At 46.0% G+C, this 21,215-nt stretch overlaps 1 protein-coding gene across 2 annotated transcripts in view; it reads left to right on the top strand.

The window, feature by feature from the left end:
- LOC147665693 (cAMP-dependent protein kinase inhibitor gamma-like) overlaps positions 1–21,215 on the top strand; it is a 136,833-nt gene that overhangs the window by 33,033 nt on the left and 82,585 nt on the right. The window contains exon 2 of one of the 2 annotated variants that reach the window (XM_086949591.1): positions 2,772–2,829. The exons of the other annotated variant lie outside the window; for it this stretch is intronic. The gene's annotated coding sequence lies outside the window, so the exon portion shown is untranslated. The remainder of the gene's footprint in view (positions 1–2,771; positions 2,830–21,215) is intronic. 2 annotated transcript variants of the gene reach the window in all.

The following is a 21,215-nucleotide window of genomic DNA, read 5'->3' as shown; positions in this document are numbered from 1 at the left end:
ATTGCAGTGTTGCTAAAATATTTTTTTCAATTTAAAACATATTATTGCACGGAACAACATTTTAATCTAATTTTTGCTCCATTAACACCTCTTTGGTATCTCTCTGAGATTCGTCATACACACTTGAATTTAGTAATTGGCAAATAAAAGTTGAGCAGTTACCTTTGCAAAGTGTCTGCCTCTGCCTAGCGCCATGAGTGATGCTTTTTTTTTAGTAACTGTAGTAGTTATTGCTGAGTCTTCAAACAAGAGTTTGGAGCCATTAGGTTAGGGTGGTAAATTCTTTATTTCAAGTTAGGCCTTTAGATTTGATCAACAGCTGGTAGTCCAGTCAGGCCTCCATTGTCCCTCCAACCGTACCGATCTCCTAACCTCCACTCTTAAACATTATTCACTCTCAGCATTCCAGACACTAGCTCAGACTACAGGGAATGAGGTCACAATGCCTTGTTAACTGACCCGTTTGAGCTGGAAATAATTTTTTTAGTCTGCAGTTTTTCCAGCATAAGGTAGCTAATGTTGCAACTGTGGTGAATCCACAATTATGCAAACAATGCTGCCTCCACATAATTGCATAATTCCAGTTGCTTATTTAATACTTTTTGGGATAATATAAAATAATACTTGAGGTGAATTGACTTAAGCATGTGTCTCCGCCCTACTGCCCAAGACACATTGGATTCAATCCGGTTAATAGGGAATGCATACAATTACTTTTTTATATTAATGAGTAGTCTTTGTAACTTCAAGGATAAGGAGTAAGCCTGACTATTGGATTCCTCTGGTATACAAAAAGTTTAAGCTTTAGCAGCAAAATGTACCTGATTATATCAAAAATAATCATTGTTCCTTGTCAGATGTATACATATTTTGAGTCAGAAGACCAGGATAGTCACTGCCTTACCTTCCTTAACCTCCATAATTAATGATATTGAGCTGGTTTGCTTGTGGGATATGCATAGGCTTATTTGCGAAGCCTCACATAGTCTACCTGGTCTTACGCAAAAGAAAATCCAAAGTATCCCTTTAGCCAGAATGCCGCACTGCAGCAATTACTGCCGGGGCTAACACTCACTAATACCACCTCTTAGAAAAACAGCCTCTTACATTAATATGTAAACACTACAGCCTCTTGTATTAATATTTTAGAAAACAGTGGGAAAGTTTAGTTTCTACTCTGAAAAATTTCACATCATCGAACCTTTTAAAAGATTCACACATCATACATTTACAATCTTGTACATTTTCTATAACCTTTAAAAATGTATAGCTTTTCCGTTATCAACACATCTAAAATATCTAGTTTGTGTATCTTCGTAGTAACCACAAATTCGCCCTTCATTATTTCAATTTGTTAGTTTTATAATACGATCACTATTTAGATGTTTGCTGAACCTTTTGTCCATGGCTGCTGAATTAACTGTTGCACGTTAACTGTTAACATGTGCGTAGGCACGCACATCATCATAATGATATCAATGAAGTGGTCAAAAAGGTTTTGACTCCTCAAAGTGTGAACCTTCCCAGCCATTGAAGTCTTTGTATTTTGTCCATTTTCATTTTTTTGACGTGTTACTTTCTATTTTTTATGCTTATTTACATTGGTAAATTGTGGGTGAACCTCTTTTGAGCAGGTGCATTCTGCCAAAATTGGTCTTTGCAAAGCTTTCGTACTGCCCTTATATTAGCACAAAAGATGATTAACCAATTAGCTGTGGGGTTTGAAAAGCTCATAAGACCCAAAGCATGAGTTAAATAATCCTTATTAGACATAGTTTGTTTGTTAAAGTTTTTTTTAACTGCTTCTGCTTTCATGGCACTTCAAGAAGGAATTTGAGTTATTGAAGTCTCTATGGAAGAATAATAAAATGGAGATGAGATGTGAGATCATAACTGTGAAAGTTGAGCATAACAAGCCTCGAATTCATAGCAAGTTTATGATCACTGTAGGTCATGCATTCATCAAAAATTGCACTCTTTTAGTATGCCATGATTTACACATAGGGTTCAAGTTGCCGGTATTTGGCATGCAGTATGTGAATTTATGGAAAAACAAAGTAATTTGAACCCATTTCTAAGAAGTGAAATAATATAAAGCCTTTTTAGTAGAAAATTAAATTAATTTAAAGAGTTGGGTACAAAATGACAAAAAATAATTAATATTAATTGACTGACGTTACCGATTTAAAAAATATATATATTTTAAGAAAACACTTGGTGGAGCCCATAGTAAATCCTAGTTGGAGAATACAGTCTTTATAGTGGAGCAAAAAAATACTTGATGATCCAAAGTAGGGAAAAGTTTAGAGGAGGAATGTGGGTGTGTAATGGGCAGACTTATAAAACCTTAAAAATATAAAGAATTTGTGGGGAAAAGAGCAACACAGCAGAGGGAGAAATAAACAAAAAAAGTGGGTGTTGGAGTTAGATCTGAGAACGTCCTCTTTTTTCCACCTAACCCTCAAAAACCCCCTGTCCTGCACAACATCGACTGCAGAGCCCACGCCGTGCAGCAACAGGCTTTGGTGCTCCTATTGTGGTGCCTTTTTAATAGGTACCGCAGAGGCAACACCAAAGTACAGCCCGCCCGACCACGAGGTAACTAATCTGGCTGGTGGTAAGGTTTGGCGGTAAGGTAGCGTAACAGTAGCGTGACGGCCCGCCCCCCTACGTTTAAACTCATCAGGCCATTAGACTACTGGATTTGAGTTGAATGTCATATAATTACTTTCCAAACGCCTTCCTCATTGTCTTTCTTCTCTTTCGTTTAGGACCGCTGTACTGGGTGATGAAATGCCTGTGGATGTGTGCGCCAGGAAAATAAATTAGGTGAGCCTTTTTATTTCCTTTCAGTTATAAGTAATTTCCTGCTAAATCTGTTGTGATTGCATGCGGTAATGTGTACATTAAAACCGTGAGTCTCTGCAGCCTAGCTCTAGTGGTCCTAGTTTAGCACTTAAAATGGCGTCCACCTCTTCCAGAGCTTACCGTTTCCAGCAGCGCCTTTGCATTGTTATATTTACACACAGAGGAACGTTCTTTGTATATTTATTTTTTGATACAGGTTGCAGCGCGTGCCCAAAAAAGCGTGAAAATGTTAGTTTTAAGCAAAAAACAATATTCATTTTTTACTGAATTTGTAAGGTTTAAGATCTGATATCAGGGCAGAGGGGTTGAGTAGATTTGTGCTTTTTTCACCAGTTTCTTCGAATAGGTCTGCAAGTGAGTTATTTCTGTTTGTCAGTTTATAACGTTTCACATGACGTTCTATTTAAGTTAACTTTGAAACCAGCCATAGTTCCTGTGAGTTCTCTTCTCCTGCGTGCTTGTTTATCTAGCAAGCCTTCTCAAGTAAAATTGTAGTTTGATCGAAGAGGGTTGGTTGACGTCAAACTCTGAGCAGACTAAGATTTTAGTGGACATTGCATGACCACGACACTTTCTATGGAAAGAGGGATAGCTTCTAACTCCAGCACACATAATCCCATATATAAAATATACTTAGATACTGCATTTCATTACCCTAGTATTAGGACATCAAGAACAGAACAACACTAACAAACCAAATCGGACCTGCAAGTGCCCGATTGTTTCTTTTATTTAATAACTAACGCAGTGTTTACATTAATTTAGAGTAAAACTCTCTCTGAAAATCAGTGTTTCTAAAGGTGGGAATGTGATGGATTGTAAACTCTAAGCAATCCGATAGAACTTTGTTGAAATCAAGGTCTGGTAGCCAAGGTGTAGTTTTAGAAGATGTGTTTGCTTTAGTGTCAGATCAGTACTTCTATCGTTTGGTTCCCTAGAACAGCCCCATCTGGAGCAGCCTCCCTGTTGCTCAGCCCATACTCCACCTGCCACTCCTCCTCTCACAGGCACCCAAACATTCCATTGGATCATCACCACTCCAACATTCCACACCGCACAACACGGGCCAAAGCAACAGGGAAGATGCATAGATAAATACACAAGATATACCAAACTTGTCTGCCCCAAAGAAGTTCAGAATTAAGTAAATTATTATCTCGTATATAAGTATAAAAATCGCACAAAAATATTATTCATGGTGTAATTTACTGAGCATGAACCTGCCCATATATATTCGTGTTTACTTTATAATTTACCAAATTACAGTCATCGGTTTTTAAAAGTCAATAGTCTTTCTTCCCTACGGAGAGACAAATGGAAAGACATATATGCCAAACAGGAATAACAATCAAAGATCGTTTCATGTTTGAAGGCTCTTACTTTTAATGGAGCTTGTGTACTTGGGGCAAGTTTCTACAGTGGTTGACTCCACAACTGCACCCAGCATATTTAGTTGGGCTTATTCTTCCAATACAGGTCCTCTCTCTCTCTAGTGTTGGCACCTTTGGCTGTCTTCTTGACCTCTACACGGGGTAGGCTTTGGTTCAGCCGCTTCAGCAACTTGCTGTGAGAATGTCACTCACATGTTTGATCTCCGTCCAGTAGTATTTGCCTCTTACAGTCATGCTATTTTGGCTGTTAGGTTTATTGTTCCACATCCTAGTGATTGCTCCTTCTGTAATGCTTGAGGTGCACTGTTTCCGGCATCTGGCAGGGACTATTTGTTGAATGCAAATTTGGTCTTGAATGTACAGCTTAAGCCTCTAAGAGCAACACGTTCTGCAAGATGACCAGGCCTATTGGAGGTATGATTAGCAAAATGACCTTTGTTAGGTGTTGATTTATAGTTGAGCGTGCAATGTTAAATACTTGAGAAAAATCTAAAACACATGACGTTTTTGATTAAAAACACCTAAGTATGGTACTTGCACAAATCATCATTCAAATTAGAGTTTGTTGCTTGTGTTTCTTGTTTCTTTTTTCTGCAGTGCATTCATCAGCAAGGTGAGACCTTTTTCCTTTCCTCCCCCAATAACCTGCATCCGCACAGCAGGTCCTGTTTCTTCCCCCTCCACAGCACGCTAATCAGCAAGTTTTGATGGGACTAGTTTGTGCTCTCTAATTATCTTGCACCAGAAAGCTTTGCCCAACAAAAGTTACACATTCAGCATCATAACCAAATGCTTACTTGCAGTGTCATCTAAATAAACCTTTAAAAACACTATATTTGGCAGGTGTTAATTTTCATTAAGATTTTAGTGTCCAAAACAATGCTAAATCAAAAAAAAAATTTTTTTAATAAAAAAAAAACACATGAAAAGTATTATAGTGCATTTATATACTTGAGCAGATCATATTTCTGGTAAGTCTCTAGTTATTAAGTAACTTGTTTTTCTTCTTTCCTTTTCACAGCACTCTAGTCTGCAGCGTGAGTTCTTTTTTGTTCACGCAACATGCTAGTCTGCGCAGGAAGTGTTTTAAGGTGCTACTGCATGATAACACCATGGGGTTTAATGCATTAACACATTCGAGCTAGAAGCCCAGTTCATCATAGGTGACTTAGGCAGTTCAGACAATTGTATCCTGTTCAATAGGTGGCCCAGTGCATTTTCTTGTTACCGTGGTACTTCAGTCAATCTCTTCATCTGGAAGAATGCACAACATAGCCTTGAAATGATTGTGCCTTACACCACCCGCCTCGGTCTTCCTTCATTTCAGCAGTAGTGCAAACACTTTGATGGTCGAGGAGAGCTCCGAGGGAGGATTGATGCCTCCCTTGCATAGTCTCCTTTTAGCATACAATCACCTTCTTCCCTTCTAGGCATTTAGTAGCCCCTGAATGCTGAGCGGGTTGGGAAGAGATACGTTTTGGGAGTTCTTTCTTCGGCTTAATGTCACCACATACCAGAATGATTAGCTTCTGGAGGAACACATCTCCACTGGGAACCTGGTAGGTTACCATCATAACTTCTGTCTCTGACTGGAGAGCAGAGTTAAAGTATCTTTATTCAAGACTCCTTTCGCTGCATCCTCACTCTCCTGGCAGCAGCATACAAGGGATGGTCGTCCCTGTGGGTAGAGAGAATGCTCTCCTTATATCGGTTTCTGCCTACCCAAGTTCCTCCTAAATCTGTATGGAAGAAGATTAGTTGTGTCTTGGGATCTTTTATCTGGTGCATTTTTGGCCTAACCTCCTCTGCGTCACCAGTACAGTAGAACATTGGGAGGCAGATGGCAGCCTATGACTGGCATCTGCACTCTCCAAATGGGTCACGCGCCTCCTCCCCCAGTGTCACTTTAACTGGTATAACATTCAGTGCATGTCCCATGAAGCAGTGCCAGGATGTTTGTTTAGAAGTATGGTTCATGTATCCTACAGTAGTAGCTGGGCCTAGGATGTTTCAAAAGACGGAAAATAGCAGTAGATTGTCATACAAAATGCACCTCTGCATTTTTTGACGCACTATATAGCCGAGCTTATATTACTGCACCTAAATATATAATTCCTAAGCGCCGGCGTAGGATGGCTGTACCTTGGTGTATATGGCTGTGCCTAAGAAATTATAGCAGTGTTTGGCCATTGAGGTCGTAATTGCATATGATCCAGGTGCCTGTGGAATTGTACTTGAAATATTTCTTCTGTTTCAAGGAATTTCAGGCTGTGCCTAGCATACAATGACTGTCGCTGTACTAGGGAAGGGAGTACCTGGATTCGGATTGCTCTTACTGATGTATGATGGATACACCTAGGCTGCACTTTGGCTTTGAGGTTGTGTCTGTTTCTTGTTTTTAAGGGCTTTATGTAAATCACAAAGTTCCCCACATAAGAAGTCTTTTAGGTTTGGGGCTCCATCGTAATACAGAATTGTACATTAAAGAACATTTACAGCTACTTATTTGGTTTCCTTCTGGGAAGAGTTTACTTTGTATGTTACATTTCCATGCTTGGTGATCCTCAACTGACTTAATGTGCTGTGGAATTTGGATTACCCAGTTTGGAAAAGCACACCACCATGCTTTGTCCACATAGTAATTTATGTACCATGAGGGGTGTTTTCCTGCTGTTCATATGGACCCAAATAGATTGTAAAATATGAATCTTTGGGAAAGAAGTTTCAGTCTTTGCCAGTGAATGGGCCAACCCAGCTTTTAAAAATTAAAGCATTCACCTGCAAGCAGTTAGTGAAGTGACCAGCATGCCAGTGCGAAAGGGATTTTAACATTTCACATGCATCAGGTTACAGGGTGAACGGTTTTGTAGTCTTCATATGTTTCTGGTCACATTCTTTGAAGTACCTAAGTAAGCAATATTGGTGTAGTCTGTCCTAGAGAGGACTGCCATGATTATTAGAAGTACCCACTCATAATAGCTCCGCTATTCAAGCACTTTCTAAAATATCTTCAATTGATAAAAAAATATAAAACCTGCTTAAAACAGTAATAAAACACTTGTCAACTATGCTACTTGTTGTCCAACTCTTTATCCTATATTCAACTTTTTTTACTAGCCTCTTCGCGATTCCATAAGTAGTTGACTATGTTGTTAACTTTGGGATCCAACTTGGTTAGTTTGCTTCCATCTGGTGATAAATAAAACCAGTAAGTGTATTGAGAACTCTTCACTAGCTCCTGATGCAGAAGAAGCAATCCTAAGCTTTTGTTGAACGTCATCTACATAATTGTACACATGAATTTCCCATTACCGTAACAAAGGCATCCAATTTCAGGGGAATATTAAAAACCAAGGATAAGAGTGAATCATCTGTGGCACCCGCACATTTAGATGGGCAGTTTTGATCTATCGGTTGGTAAAGAGATAGCTCGGGTCCTGCCTTGAAGTAATAAGATCAATCATGCTAATGCATTGCCTTTAATTTCACAGTTATAGAAAATCAACAGCATTGAATGAGTGACTGTTCTGAACAGGATAAGTGATCAGAGACCACCCTCATCGGTCTCCCTCTTTAGATCATCCAGGATCGCAGAGATGGGCTATTACTTTGCTGTTGGCTGAACAAAGGCCAGCTAGCAAGCCGTCTATTTGATAGAGAATGGCCAACAATAAACATGTTCACTATTTGTTTCTTCAGTTTAGCCGAATACACCAGATTGAAAATAGATACATAATTCATGGAATCCTCTGTGGATGACTGAGGCTTTTTCAGACTGGTGGGTACCATGTGCTTGTGCTTTGAGAAATTACTCCTCGTCCCAAGGGCTGTTTAGGCCTCCCAGTCTCAACTCTGGGCTGTGTACGTGCATTCTCATTCTACAGAGAGATCATTGTGAAACCAGGCTTGTGATATCTGCTGTTTTGGCCAAAGAGTCAGATGGCCGACTATTGTTTTTGTTTGGCGTTTTGCATTGATTAATCCAATCTTGAAAAAAATAGTCTGCCGTTGCATCATGTAGGACTTGTGATATCAGAAGGCTGTCTCTTCTAATTTCATTGGTTCCAAGTTAATTTTACCATGCTCTATGCTTCCTTAGGGATTGAGGCATTGGGTGTACTAGCATTTTAAGATGTGTTCTCAATAATCCAACATTTGTAAGCTTAACTGTATAAGAGGTGGTGTTGCTTCTTTGTGACCTTCTGAACAGTTTTTTTCCTTTCAATTTCTAGTTTTGTGCATTGAAAAAAAAACTTTTTGGGGGGATTCGGCCTTTCCCCTAATGTGAGGTTGAGTTGGCACACTTTGTGATTGGATTTGTCAGATTAATTCCGTTGCTTACGCCACCCATATTTGATTAATTTCCTTTGAAATGTAGATTATTTTAATTTAAGCTGTATTATAATGCAATCAAATGTAATTCTTCCCATTTTAAATTCTGAAGCCTGTGTGCTTTGAGTTGGTGGAATTTTTTTTTTTTTTTATTTTATTTTTTTTTGGTGTAAGAATTTTATTGCACTTTTTTAACATACAGAGTACAAATCGTTTACCATCCATGGTGCACTTGCCTACAACCACATCGGGCCGGCCCCCTGCAACCATGGTTACGAGCAACTGTTCCTGAACTACACAGCCCATCAGCCGACATCCAGCGGACCGGCGGCGCATTAGTAGATAGAAATCCGTCGCGTAGCAGTGCTATGGTCGCGACCTTATACATCAATAATCTTACTTTTCTCGGTTTTTTTGTATAGTCAACTAAAACTTTAACTTAACTGTACAGTCCCCAACTTGTAGTTTCACCTCTGTAACCCTTCCTCTGCATCACAGCATCCTCCCCCCTAGGAGCCTGCACTGTATAACTGTTTGTCTTTTGTTGTCATCCACATGTGTTCATTCACACAGCTTACGCTACTGAATTTGCTGTGCCATGTAGAAGTAAGTAGTCTCGCAGGTATCCCCAGTAATCTTTGGGCCTAGAGCCGATCGGCAGTTCCTCCTCATATGTATTAAGCGTGTCTCGGCAGTACACCATGTCCTCAATCCAGCGTTTCACCTCTGGTGCTTTCTTACTGTTCCAGTGGATTGACACTCTTCTTTTAGCCAACAGGAGTGCGACCGCACAGAATTTACGCTTCAATGCTCTCAGGTGTGGAGTGATACCCAACAGGCAGATCTTTACATCACAGGACATGTTAACCCCCAACATTTCATTCATGACCTGCACAACTTGTTCCCAATAACCCGCTACCTTTCTACAGTGCCAGGCTAAATGCATGAAGTCAGCCCCTGCCTGGTTGCACCTGCAGCAGTTGGAGTCTTCTCGTAACCCGTGTTTGTGCAGTCTGTGTGGGGTGTGGTACACCTGATGCAGATACTTGTAGTGAATTATTTTCAAGTTCCCGTTAGGGGTGAGCATGCCCGTTAACATGCATGCGGAGTCCCATTCTTCCTCCGTCAGAGGCTCCACGAGCCCCGCGCTCCACTTGTCCCTTGCCTTGAGTGTGGTATGTCCCACTGCCCCTTGCGCACTTGCATAAAGTTTAGATACCATGTGAGATGCCTTGGGTGTGGTCAGGAGTAGTTGTAAAGGTGCAAGTGTAGGTGGCTCCTCCGGATATGACGGGTAGTGATCACGTATTGCTCTATGTAGCCTGAAAAAATTGAAAGTAAACAGCTGAGAAGGGTTTGTGATGTAGTGCAGTTTATCGAGTGTTTGAAATTCACCATCCCTGTATAGGTCCCCCAATGCGTCTATTCCGGCCCGCCTGAACAGATCCATTCCCACCTGTTCCTGTGTCACCGAGAGGGCTGGGTGGTGCGCCAGTGGTAGAGTAGGTGCATATATTGGCAGACAGTTCGCTTCTTTGCCCAGGAGCCTCCATGCTTCTACAGTTGCGTCTACTGTGTTAATATCACGTTCATGTAGTTTGGTGCGTTTGTGCGTGAGCATACTAGTCAGAGGGATTGGGTCGGCGTCGCCCTCTTCTACCGCAACGTGCGTCAGAAAGGGCACTTCATGATACCAGAAATGTGCGTATTGTGCCTGCGCACATAAATAATAGAGATAAAAGTCTGGCACTTTGAACCCTCCCCTAGCGTATGGTAAGGTCATGGTACGCAGGTCCATTCTTGCTTGTTTGCCCGCCCATAGCAAGTTGAGCACAAGCGTCTTGATGTTTCGGAAGACAGCAGCGGGAGGTTTTATAGGGATGTTGTTGAATAGATAGAGAAATTTCGGTAAGAGTACCATTTTCACTATCGCCGCCCTGTCAGCCAATGATAGAGGGAGTCTGTTCCATTTTTTAATTTTATCCTCTAGGGATGCTATTGTCCGCCCATAATTTGTCCTGACGACTACCTCTGGGTCTCTGTGGAACCATATACCCAGATATTTTGTGGGTTCCTCCTGCCACTCTAACGGATAATCCAGGGGAGTCGGTTGCGTGCTGTCTGTGAGCGCTAGTATCAGGGATTTATCCCAGTTAATTTGTAAGCCGGCCTGTTGACCAAACTTGATATATTCCCTCAGGAGAGGATTCAGGTGTTGTTCAGGGTTTTTGACATACAGCACCATGTCGTCCGCGTACAGCGAAATGTGTATGGGACGGGAGGGCATTTGTATCGCTGAGTGATGATAGTGCTGTCGAATTTTGCAGGCTAGAGGCTCCAGCACCAAAGCAAAAAGCATTGGAGAAAGCGGGCATCCCTGTCTAGTGCCTCTGCAGATAGGTATGGGTTCTGATATATATCTGTTTACTCTGATGCGTGCCGTCAAGTTTGTGTAGAGCATCGCTATCCATCCCTGAAATATCCATGGGAATCCCATGCGCACCAGCACCGCGCGGATAAACGGCCAGCCGATGGTGTCGAACGCTTTAGCCGCGTCTAACAGGACAGCCACTGCCTTCGTCTCTGGTGCCAGATAGTGTGCTAACGCGAACAGCGTGCGGGTGTTGTGTGTGGTGGCCCTGTCCGGGATAAATCCCGACTGATCTGGTCGGATTAACATTGGCATGAGAGGTTTTAGCCTGTCTGCCAGCAGACTGGCTATGATTTTGGTGTCTACGTTTAACAAAGACAGCGGACGGTAGGAGTCACACTTATATGCATCCTTGCCAGGCTTTAGTAGTGTGATGAGCAGGGCCTCCCTTAGAGACGCCGGCAGAGTCTGGGCTTCGTGTGCTGTTCCGTACATCCGTACTAAGTGCGGTGCAAGTGTGTCAGCGTATGCCTTATAGAATTCCGCCACAAATCCATCCGGCCCAGGTGCTTTGTTATTTGGTAATCGTCTGATGGTGTCCGTGACTTCCTCAATTGTGATTGGGCGCTCCAGATACTTTCTATGACCATCTGCTAGCCAAGCCATCTCTATGTCCTCCATATATTTCAATAGGTCCGTCTGTGACGGTGAGGGGTGTGCTTCATATAGTGTACCATATGTGTTCGTAAATTCTCTTAGTATACCTTTAGTGTCAGTGATTACCTCCCCGGTGTTGGTGGTGATGGTTGTGACATTTTGTGGTGTTCTGCCTGCGCATATCTTAGCGGCCAGCTCCCTGCCCGGTCTACCCCCTTCGCCATACCTCCTTGCGGTTGCTCGTTTAGTCACATAGTTCAATTCGTCTGTCGCAAAGCTGGCGTGCTCCGTTAGTAGCACTTGGATATCCCCCAAGAGTTTAGTGTCTCCTGTTTGTGTGTATGCCTGCTCTAGGGTTTGTATGGCTCGTTCACGTGTGCGTATTTGTTGCCTAATGTCTTTGAGGATTCCAGATGCTGTACTGAGGCATACTCCCCGGATGGTAGCCTTGAAGGCCTCCCATAGCAAGCCTGGGTCCTCCGTCGTCGGGCTGTTAAGATCAAAGTATTCCTTTATTGCATTATGTATGGTGTCGACATATACTGGGTCTCTCAATGCTGACGCTTGAAAGCGCCAGGTGAAGGGGGGTGGGTCGTAGTGAGGGATGTCTATTTCTAACAGCACCGGACTGTGATCTGAGAGTGTGCGTGGTAAGTGTGTAACATCCGACACCCATGAGAGTACATCTTGTGAGCCCAGCCAGTAGTCGATCCTGGACCAACTATTGTTCGCCGCATTTACGTGTGTCGCTGCTGTCACCCCGGGGTTACGAACTCTCCAGAAGTCCACCAAATGTAGGTCGTCCATAGCGTCCCTCACCATTGTCCTAGCATTCCCATGTTGTTCTGATGTGTGCGCTGCTCTATCTAGTGCGTCCTGCAGTGCGACATTGAAATCCCCTCCCCACAGTATTTGAGGTGTTGCCGTGCTTGCAATATTGTGCCATACTTTGCTGTAAAACCCTGGGTCGTCCACATTAGGGCCATAAGTGTTCACCAGTAGGAGCTGTTGGCGCCTGAGCCTACCGGCCAGCATTACGCATCTCCCTGCAGTGTCTCGCTGTATGTCCGTAACTTCCAGGCCCGTACCCTTCCTGACTAATATACTAACGCCCCTGGAATATGTCGAGTAGCTAGAGTGAACCACTGTTTCAGCCCAACGTGCCCCTAGTGTTGAGGAGCCATCCCGCTCTAGGTGCGTCTCCTGTAAAAAAACAATATCAATGTGCAGTCTATCAAAATACGCAAATAGCCGCCTAATCTTTTTCGGGTTGCCCAGCCCCCTCACATTCCAAGTGACCAGTTTAAGCGTGCCCCTACGAGACATATATACGCGTAAGGAAATGTATGAACCACAGCGGATACCCAGTGTGCCTGCTGAATCGCATGCATGCGTCGCCGTACCTTACAACATGTGAAATTGACAATGCTATACACATAAATGGAACAGTATTCATCGGACTGTGCGCCCCAAAGGAGTTCGCCATGCTTCTCAGACACAGAGGTTTCAGTCTATTAGAACTTAGTTGTCTCAATTTCCCCCCACCCACTTTAGCGCCCAAACTTTGCCAAAGCCATCCCTGTATTAACATTAACTTTAACAGAAATGTCGTTATCCAACATAGTTCGGGGTACACCCTCCTGGGGGTGTCACCAGGTTCACACATCTCCATCCACATAGTGGATGTGGACGGTCGCATATGCGCTGTATTAGTGAATAGTTTGCTTGCGATTTCCTCCAACCCCGTTTCCCCCGCCGGCCTGTCCGGCATCGCTTAAGCATCCGTTCTCCGTTACGCTGTCATCCCCTTTGTCTCTAGTCCTAGCTTGAACTCGAGGTGATACCCAGCAAAGTATGCAGTGTTCCTTTCACCGCCATTAGTCAAGCAAGAAGGCCGGCCAGGGCCATGGCCACCCATCCCCTGCCACTCGGTCCAGTAGCCAGCCCAACCTGCCCGCAAGCGCACTGCTTATACTCTCGTCCGGAGCAGCACCTCCGCGGCTTCCCATACTCAGAGATAGTACTCACTGCATGTCTGTAAGTGCTTTTCCGGTCCATTTGCTACCACCCACGTTGCGTGCACTGTCTATGCGGTTATCTGTAGGTGTCCGTGCATAGAAAAATCCGTTTCACGTCTATGTCGTACCAACTTGTCGCCAGCCCGCTAACGTTCCAATGCACTCATTCCACATCGCTGGTCGGTTCATTGCGGTCTTGTTGTTTCCTCCGCTTTCCTTGTAGCTTGATGAAGTCTTGCGCCGCTTGTACCGTTGGCAGTATGACAGGTTTCCCGCCAGTAAGGACTTTGAGTTTCGCCGGATACAGCATGGCATATTCCATGCCCAGATCTCTCAGCTTTTTCTTGACGGGGGCAAATTCTTTTCGAGCCAGCTGTACCGCCATGGTGTGGTCCGGGTAGAACTCCAGAGTGTTCCCCTGATGCGTGATTTTCCCCAGCTCTCTCGCCATCCGCAGGACCGTGTCCCTGTCCCTGTAATTCAGCATACGTGCGATGATCATTCGCGGGGTGGCTCCGGGTTTCGGCACTGGGGCCAGGGATCGGTGCGCTCGCTCCACTAGGAACACTGGAGATAGATGGTCTGCTCCGAACAGTTCTTTGAGTAGGTTTTCTATGTATGTCTCCATTTTCCCTGTGTTCGTGGACTCCGGAAGGCCCGAAATTCGAACGTTGTTCCGCCTGGACCTAGCTTCCTGGTCCTCCACCCTCGCTCTCAGGACCTCCACTGTTTTCACCAGGGCTTCGCATGTCTTGGCTGTGGTGCTCTGTTCGTCCTCGAGCTTCGAGATTCGCTGTTCTGCTTCCGCGTGGCGCCCTTCGTGCTGCTCAATTTTCGCCGCCATGTTGTCGACCCTCTGCACCACATTATCCAGCTTGCCGTTCATTTCCTGTAAACTCTGCTGTATCGCCCTCAGCACTGATTCCATGCCCGTGCCCTCTGGTGTTTCCCGGCCCCCTTCCGCCTCCGATTCCGCTGGGTTGTTTTTGCCTTGGTTTCGCTTCTCGAATTGGAGCTTGGATTGGTTCCGGTCGGGCTTCCCCATTCCGAGACGTCGCTTTGCTTGGTGTCACTCAGTTGAGTTGGGGCCGCTGCCCTATAATGGGCTCGAGGTGCAATTGGCACGGGTCACTGGTGTTACAGTCCCTCCTCTTGCACCGTGCGTGGACAACAGCGGGCTCGCTCGTTTATATGCAGGCCCTATGCAAGGCCTTGGACGTTGGGTGCTGCAGGAGCCTTTCTGTGCTGGACTCAGTTGTGGCACTGTGAGGGTACGGGTCCACATCAACACTCCCCACTGCGTGAGTGGTCGCCCTCGAGCTGTCGTTGTGGTGGGCGCTGTTAGCCCGCTTGGACGTTAGGTGCCTCTGCACGCTGTGTATTGCGCCTGCAAGCCTTCGTTGTGGTGTGGTCAGTACTCACTCAGAGTTCTCGTGTTGTCGAGCGCTCCACATGTGTTCGCGTTCTGGTCGGGGAGACCCAGTGCAGGATCTACGCGCCTCCGCCTCGCCTCATGCGCTGGTGTCCCCACCAGCTTGCGATGCGCTCCAGCCTGCAGGATTGTCCGTAGATGCCGCCAGTGTTGTGCGTTCCACGGGCGCCGCCATCTTGCCCTCGGTGGAACACACGCCGATTTTAAGTGGCGCTGAGTTCTGGGGGTCAGCGGAGGCTCCCCGAGTCTTAGGGGGTGTCAGGCAGCCGCACATCAATCCGCGCCGAGTGTCCGCTGCAGTCCACATGCGCTAGGGGCCATTAGTTACCTCGGGTCTTCGAGCCTCCTGGGCGGCCATTTTGTGCGGCGTCCGCTGGGGCTCCGGTTTTTCGGCTGTTCCGTCTGCTTTCCGCACAGCGGGTCGTGGCACCGGGTCTGAAGACGTCAGCCCCACATTCCGATGCACGATTCTGTGTTCTACGTGCAGTCCGGCGGGGTTTTTGGGGGTCGGATTTCGTTAAGAGCGCGACCGCCCGGCGGAGCTGACTCGCTAGCCAGCCATACCGCAGTGCGCCCTCTAGCGCCCCCCTGAGTTGGTGGAATTTTAATTGAATATTAAATGAAATAAGCTATTGCTGTTACCATGGGATGTCAAAAGCAGGAAGGACCTCCTCGGTGCAAAATATGTCTAGTGTGTCCACATTCTCATTTGTACCATACAAAGCCATTTTGGAGAACTGGAGGTGTTCCATTCTGGTCAGAAATTGCTACGGCATTTACAGACTAGGAACATCTATTTGCCAATCCAAGCTCCCAAAAGATATAAGCTCTTATACACTGGAGCAAAGATCACAACCTGACTTAAATGGGAGCTTTGTACATGAAAATATGTTCTGAAAGTTGGGTGCTCAAAGTAACCTGTAGCAATTCTGTCTTCGCTTTGCATTTACTAACAGCCACATTCAAGGACAGGTGTAGTATATGATGACAGGATATGAACCCATGTGGCAGTACCTAGAATTTATTAGCTTGACCTATTCATTAGAATTCTGCCCCGGCCTAGGATGGCAGTCCTGAGCTTAAACAATTATACCTGGGCATAATATGGTCGTACCAGAACTATATATAAATATATGTTGTCACTTAACACTTAGCCCATCATATAATAGTACCTGGGTATATGAGGCTGTACCTGTCAAAAGAGGCAGTATCTGAACTGATGGTAACCATACCTTCCATAAGATGACAGTTCTTCAGAAAGACACAGCTCTTGCTTGCATCTGAGGTTGAACATGGGATTTTCTTTTTTTTTTTTAATAACACATTTTATTAGGTTATTTTGCATTGTGAGGGGCACAAGCCCTACAGTGACCTGTATGAATATAAGGATAATGTTTGTAACAGTAACCATTTTTATGATAATGAACAGTACCCGCCGAATGTGCAGGTAGAGCAATAAAGCCAACATCATGCAGACAGTTTTCGATCTCCATATTAAAGCATATGATACACCAGATTCAAAGTGTATATCATATCAGATCATAGCATCAATAATACATATTGAAACACAGGGTGACATCAGGGATCAGAGGGTGCCACTCATGGATTCCCCTCAGGCAGGGGGGGCAGGTCAATCCCTTGAAATGTCGCCCACCGTGTCCAGATCTTACAATGTTTCATGGGCAGTCCCGGGCCTCATAGACCGCAATCTCGGCCCCCATACATTTATCTAATTTATTCTTCCATTTACCTATGGTCGGGGGAGATATCGACTTCCACCCTTGCGCAATATCCCTTTTGGTGAAAGTGAGGGCCAGGAATAGCAGATGCTGTTTATATTGACTTCCCCCCAATAAAGTCAGTGGAATGTAGTAGGTAAAGCCATGGGTCAAGGGAAAGCACCCATGCCAGCACTTCGTTAAGACATGACCGAACCCTGTTGCAAAAGGGCTGCAAAGCTATGCAGCTCCAAACTGTATGTAGGAATGTTCCCTCTTCCCTGCCACACCGTAAACATGTAGGGGACTGAATGATGCCCATTCGCCATAGCCTCACCCTAGTGTAGTAGACTCTATGCAAATATTTAAACAGGATAAGCCGGTAGAGTGTGGAGACTGCTACCCCCCTTACGTGGACTGTGCACACGTGCAGAGTGCCACGCGAACCGCCCGCCGCCCCAGAGGAATTTTTGTATGGCATTCACTTGCGCAAACCATGTGCGAAGGAGAGGATATGGAACATTTTGGAGGCTGTACAGGATCCGAGGTAATGAAACCATCTTGAAGATGGCCGATCGCCCATAAAGGGAAATGGGAAAGAGAGGACCAAATCGCTGTTTCATTCTTAAGGCCAGTTAACAATGGGGTAATATTGTGCGCCTAGAAAACTTTGGGGCATGGGGAGATCTAGATCTTGAGATATATGAAACCATCCGAAGCCCGGGAGAGCTGTGCAGTCCATGATTCCCGGCCCTGGTGCCCACACACTGGGACTAAGATGGATTTAGCATGATTGACATTGAGGCCCGTCATGCCTCCAAACACCCTAAGGATTTCCAGTATACGGGGCCCAGTGTACCAAGGGCCTGTCATAAAAAAAGAGAACATCGTCTACATATAATGCTATACGATCCGACCGGGACCAATCGAACCCCCTAAGCACCGGGTCACTTCTGACCCAAGCCGCCAGAGGCTCCCCCGCGAAGGCGAACAACAATGGGTGCAGAGGACAGTCTTGTCGGGTACCTCTTTGAATTGGGAAACAGTGTGAGCGATGTCCCGCGATACGAACTGATGCCGTCAAGTCGGTATAGAACAGGTGTTTATGTCAGGAAGCGGAGTCCGAAATTGCTCGCCTTGAGCAGCTGAAAGAAGTATACCCAGCTCAAAGAGTCAATGGCTTTATCTATATCGGCTGGGAGCAGGGCAGCGGGTCGACCAAAAGCAGGAGCAGCAGCAATGCATTATGGACTCATCGAATATTGTGTCTGGTGGCTCTCTGTGGCATAAGGCCTGACTTATCGGGGTGGATCAGATCGGCAACACACGCCCGAAGGCGATCTGCCAGGACGATGGGGTGATACGAAGAAGGGTCGTCTGGAGGTCGGCCAGGGTTGAGAAAGAGCACAATTTCAGTGTGTCGCCAGTCCTCCGGCAGGCTGGCCTAGTCTGTAGCTTCCTTGATAGTCGCCAGTTAATGAGGACCCAAGAGGTGGATGTGTGGCTGAAGAAATTACATAGGAAACCCATTGGGGCCCGGGGCGCGACCAGACTGTAGCTCATTGAGGGCCCCAGTCAATTCTTCTAACGTGATGGAGTCTCTAATTGGTCTCTGAGAGAGTCAGGGAGCCGTCTAGGCGGAATGTCCACCAGGAATTCAGCAATGAGGTCGCCGAGATCTGCTCTTTTCGGTCATACAGGGATGTGAAATGCCTCGCAAACTCTCCAGCAACACCCTCCGGTGTTGTGTATATGGACCCATCTAGACCCCGAATAGTGGGCGTAACAGCCGGGGTCCTCCCTGCCTGGCATAGTCTGTTGAGCATTTTACTTGATTTATAACCCCACTTATATAACTGATGTTGCGACGCCTCCCAGATCGGTCTTCGCTCAGCAGGTACTGGCGCAGCTCCTACTGCCTGAGTATCAGATTACGGTGAAGGGCCGGGCTAGGGTTCGAGCTGAGTTGGGACGAAAGAGTCTTCTGGCGCGCCTCTAGCGTCTCAAGCTGCTCTTGGCGTGCACGCTTCTCTTTAGTGTGGTAGCTAATTTCGGTGTAGCGGATGGTCAGTTTGAGGGTCTCCCAGAGAATACTACGAGAGGGGGCAGAGGGGCCGTTATCAGCCAGATAAGTAGTGATCGGCGTACTGAGCATGTCCTGATAGGTGGGATTGCGGAGATGCCAAGGTGACATTCACCAACGGAAAGGGGGCTTGCGGGAGCATGTATGGAATATCATGGTGACTGGGAATTGTCTGAGAGTCCGCATCATTTGTGTAGTACCTGCGAGAATCTATGTATAAACATCCAAGGGACAAAAAAATAATCCAGTCGGGACCGCCGAAAGTTATATGTAATTACGCTCTGTAGAGTGAAATTCAGCCCATCCCAAGGTAGAAGCTAATGTTTGTAGTTTGGTTGGGCCCAGTGATTGTGGAGTAGCTAAGTTGTGCTGTTGGTCGAGGGCCCCATAGTGTCATTCCAGTCGCCCCCTAGCAGGATCAGGCCTGTAGGGATAGTACCCCATACACCCAAGAGTTTATCAATAAATGTAGCCCCCAATGGAGGAGGAGCATAGATGCTGCCGATGGTGACCTGTTCTCCATACATTGTGCCTGTGACAAAGTGAAAACTGCCCCTTGATCCAGCCCTATGTGTTGTGTACTGAAATGGTACCCTGCGGTGAATAAAAAAAACCACCCCCCTGGAACCCCTAGTGAATCCTGCGTGATAAATATGATGAAAGCTGAATCGGGCAAGGCAAGGGACCTTTGTACCCAATAAATGGGTCTCTTGTAAGAGCAAGATATCAGCCCCATACCTTTTCGCTTGGGGCAGGACCGCACCACGTTTCACCTTATTCAAGAGACCTCGAATATTCCATGAGACCACTGTTAGGTCCCCAAGGAAGGTCACATCGCCAGGTGTCATTAAGTCCTTAGTAGGAGAAGGACAGAGCGAGGAAATCTGCATCGTAAAAAAGAAAACCTGTCTGCACGTAACCAAAACACACTAACATTTTAAAACTATATTCCCTAAAAACATCCCCCCTCACTCCCACCGCCAAAAACAAGACGCATCTGTCGCGGTGTATAGAACGGGAGACCCTGAACGGGGGAACCCCCAGTTCCCACACAAAGGTTCCCTTCCCTCCCTATAACCCTATGAAAACGGGGTTGTTCTAGAAGTCGCTGCCTTAGCAGCCCAAGATCTAGCTCCCACGCCAGCCCAGAGAGAACAATATAAATATATTCTTCTAACAGTTACATTGCCCCATGGCTTGCAATTCAAATGCTGGAGTAGCCCCAGAATATTCAGGGTGGTCGCTCCGGGCTTGCTGACATCCTGTCCAATCCCGAACCTGTTAGCTTCTGAGATTTATTGCGTCGCGGCCGTTGACTTCGTGAGCCACGAGAGGAGTCTGAATCTTTGGCAGGTGGAGAGTTTGTTCTGAGTTGTGGGGGTTCATCAGTCCAGATAAAGACAGCCTCGGGGGTGTCTGAGATAAAGGACTTGGAATTATAAAGTACACGCATCCTGGCCGGATAAAGCAGCACATATATTGCACATTCAGTTCTCTGAGTCTACGCTTCGCAGCCATGAAGAATTGGCGTTGTTGTTGGACCAGGCGCCTGTAGTCCGGAAATACCAAGATAGACCGGGAGTCATGCCTGAAACTGTCCTTATGTGTCCTAGCGTAGCGCAGAATAGTGTCACGGTCGGCATAGTTCAGGATTTTTGCAATGACTGGCCTAGGGGCGACGCCTGGGGGGGCTTCAGTGTCAGGGCCCTGTGTGCTCGCTCCACCACGAAGGCTGAAGAGATGAGATCATTTAGAAGGATATCGGTGAGCCACTTGGTGATGAAGGCTGTCATGGAAACCCCCTTGCAATCCTCCAGCAGGCCTACGAAGCGTAGATTGTTACGTCTGGCACGGCCTTCAGCATCTACAACCCTAGATGCCAGTTCTTGTGTTACCACTGTGAGCTTGTTCACTTTCTTTTGAAGGGAGGTGACAGTATCCTCAACTGTTGAGACTCTCGTTTCAGCCTCGGTGATTCGGTCTACTGCTTTGCAAAGGTCCTGACTCAAAAAGGATACCTCGGACCCCACTGCGCCGATCTTTGCATCCAGTGTGTCCCGGGCACTGTTGATTGCTGCCAGAAGGGTCGCATTGTCGGGAGCCGAGCAACCCCCATCTCCGCCGTAGCACCCCTAGTAAATTGATCGCTGGTGCCTTGTTTATGGCCGGTCCCACCCGGCCCACTCTTACCCATCTGAAGGGATGATCTGGGGCGGTTGTTGGGCCCACGCCTCTGAGGTAGGTAACCTCTTCGCCGGACGGAGATAGGGATGGGCAAGGATGTATAGGCCTGTCCCTTGGTGCAGCGCGAGGTGTAGACAAAGGAGTTGTCTATCTATTCAGGG

This window comes from Lissotriton vulgaris, unplaced genomic scaffold, assembly GCF_964263255.1.
Source record: "Lissotriton vulgaris unplaced genomic scaffold, aLisVul1.2 SCAFFOLD_260, whole genome shotgun sequence".
NCBI classification, from domain to species: domain Eukaryota; kingdom Metazoa; phylum Chordata; class Amphibia; order Caudata; family Salamandridae; genus Lissotriton; species Lissotriton vulgaris.
The sequence above is the reverse complement of the archived record's forward strand: the minus strand, read 5'-3'. Positions and strand labels throughout refer to the sequence as shown.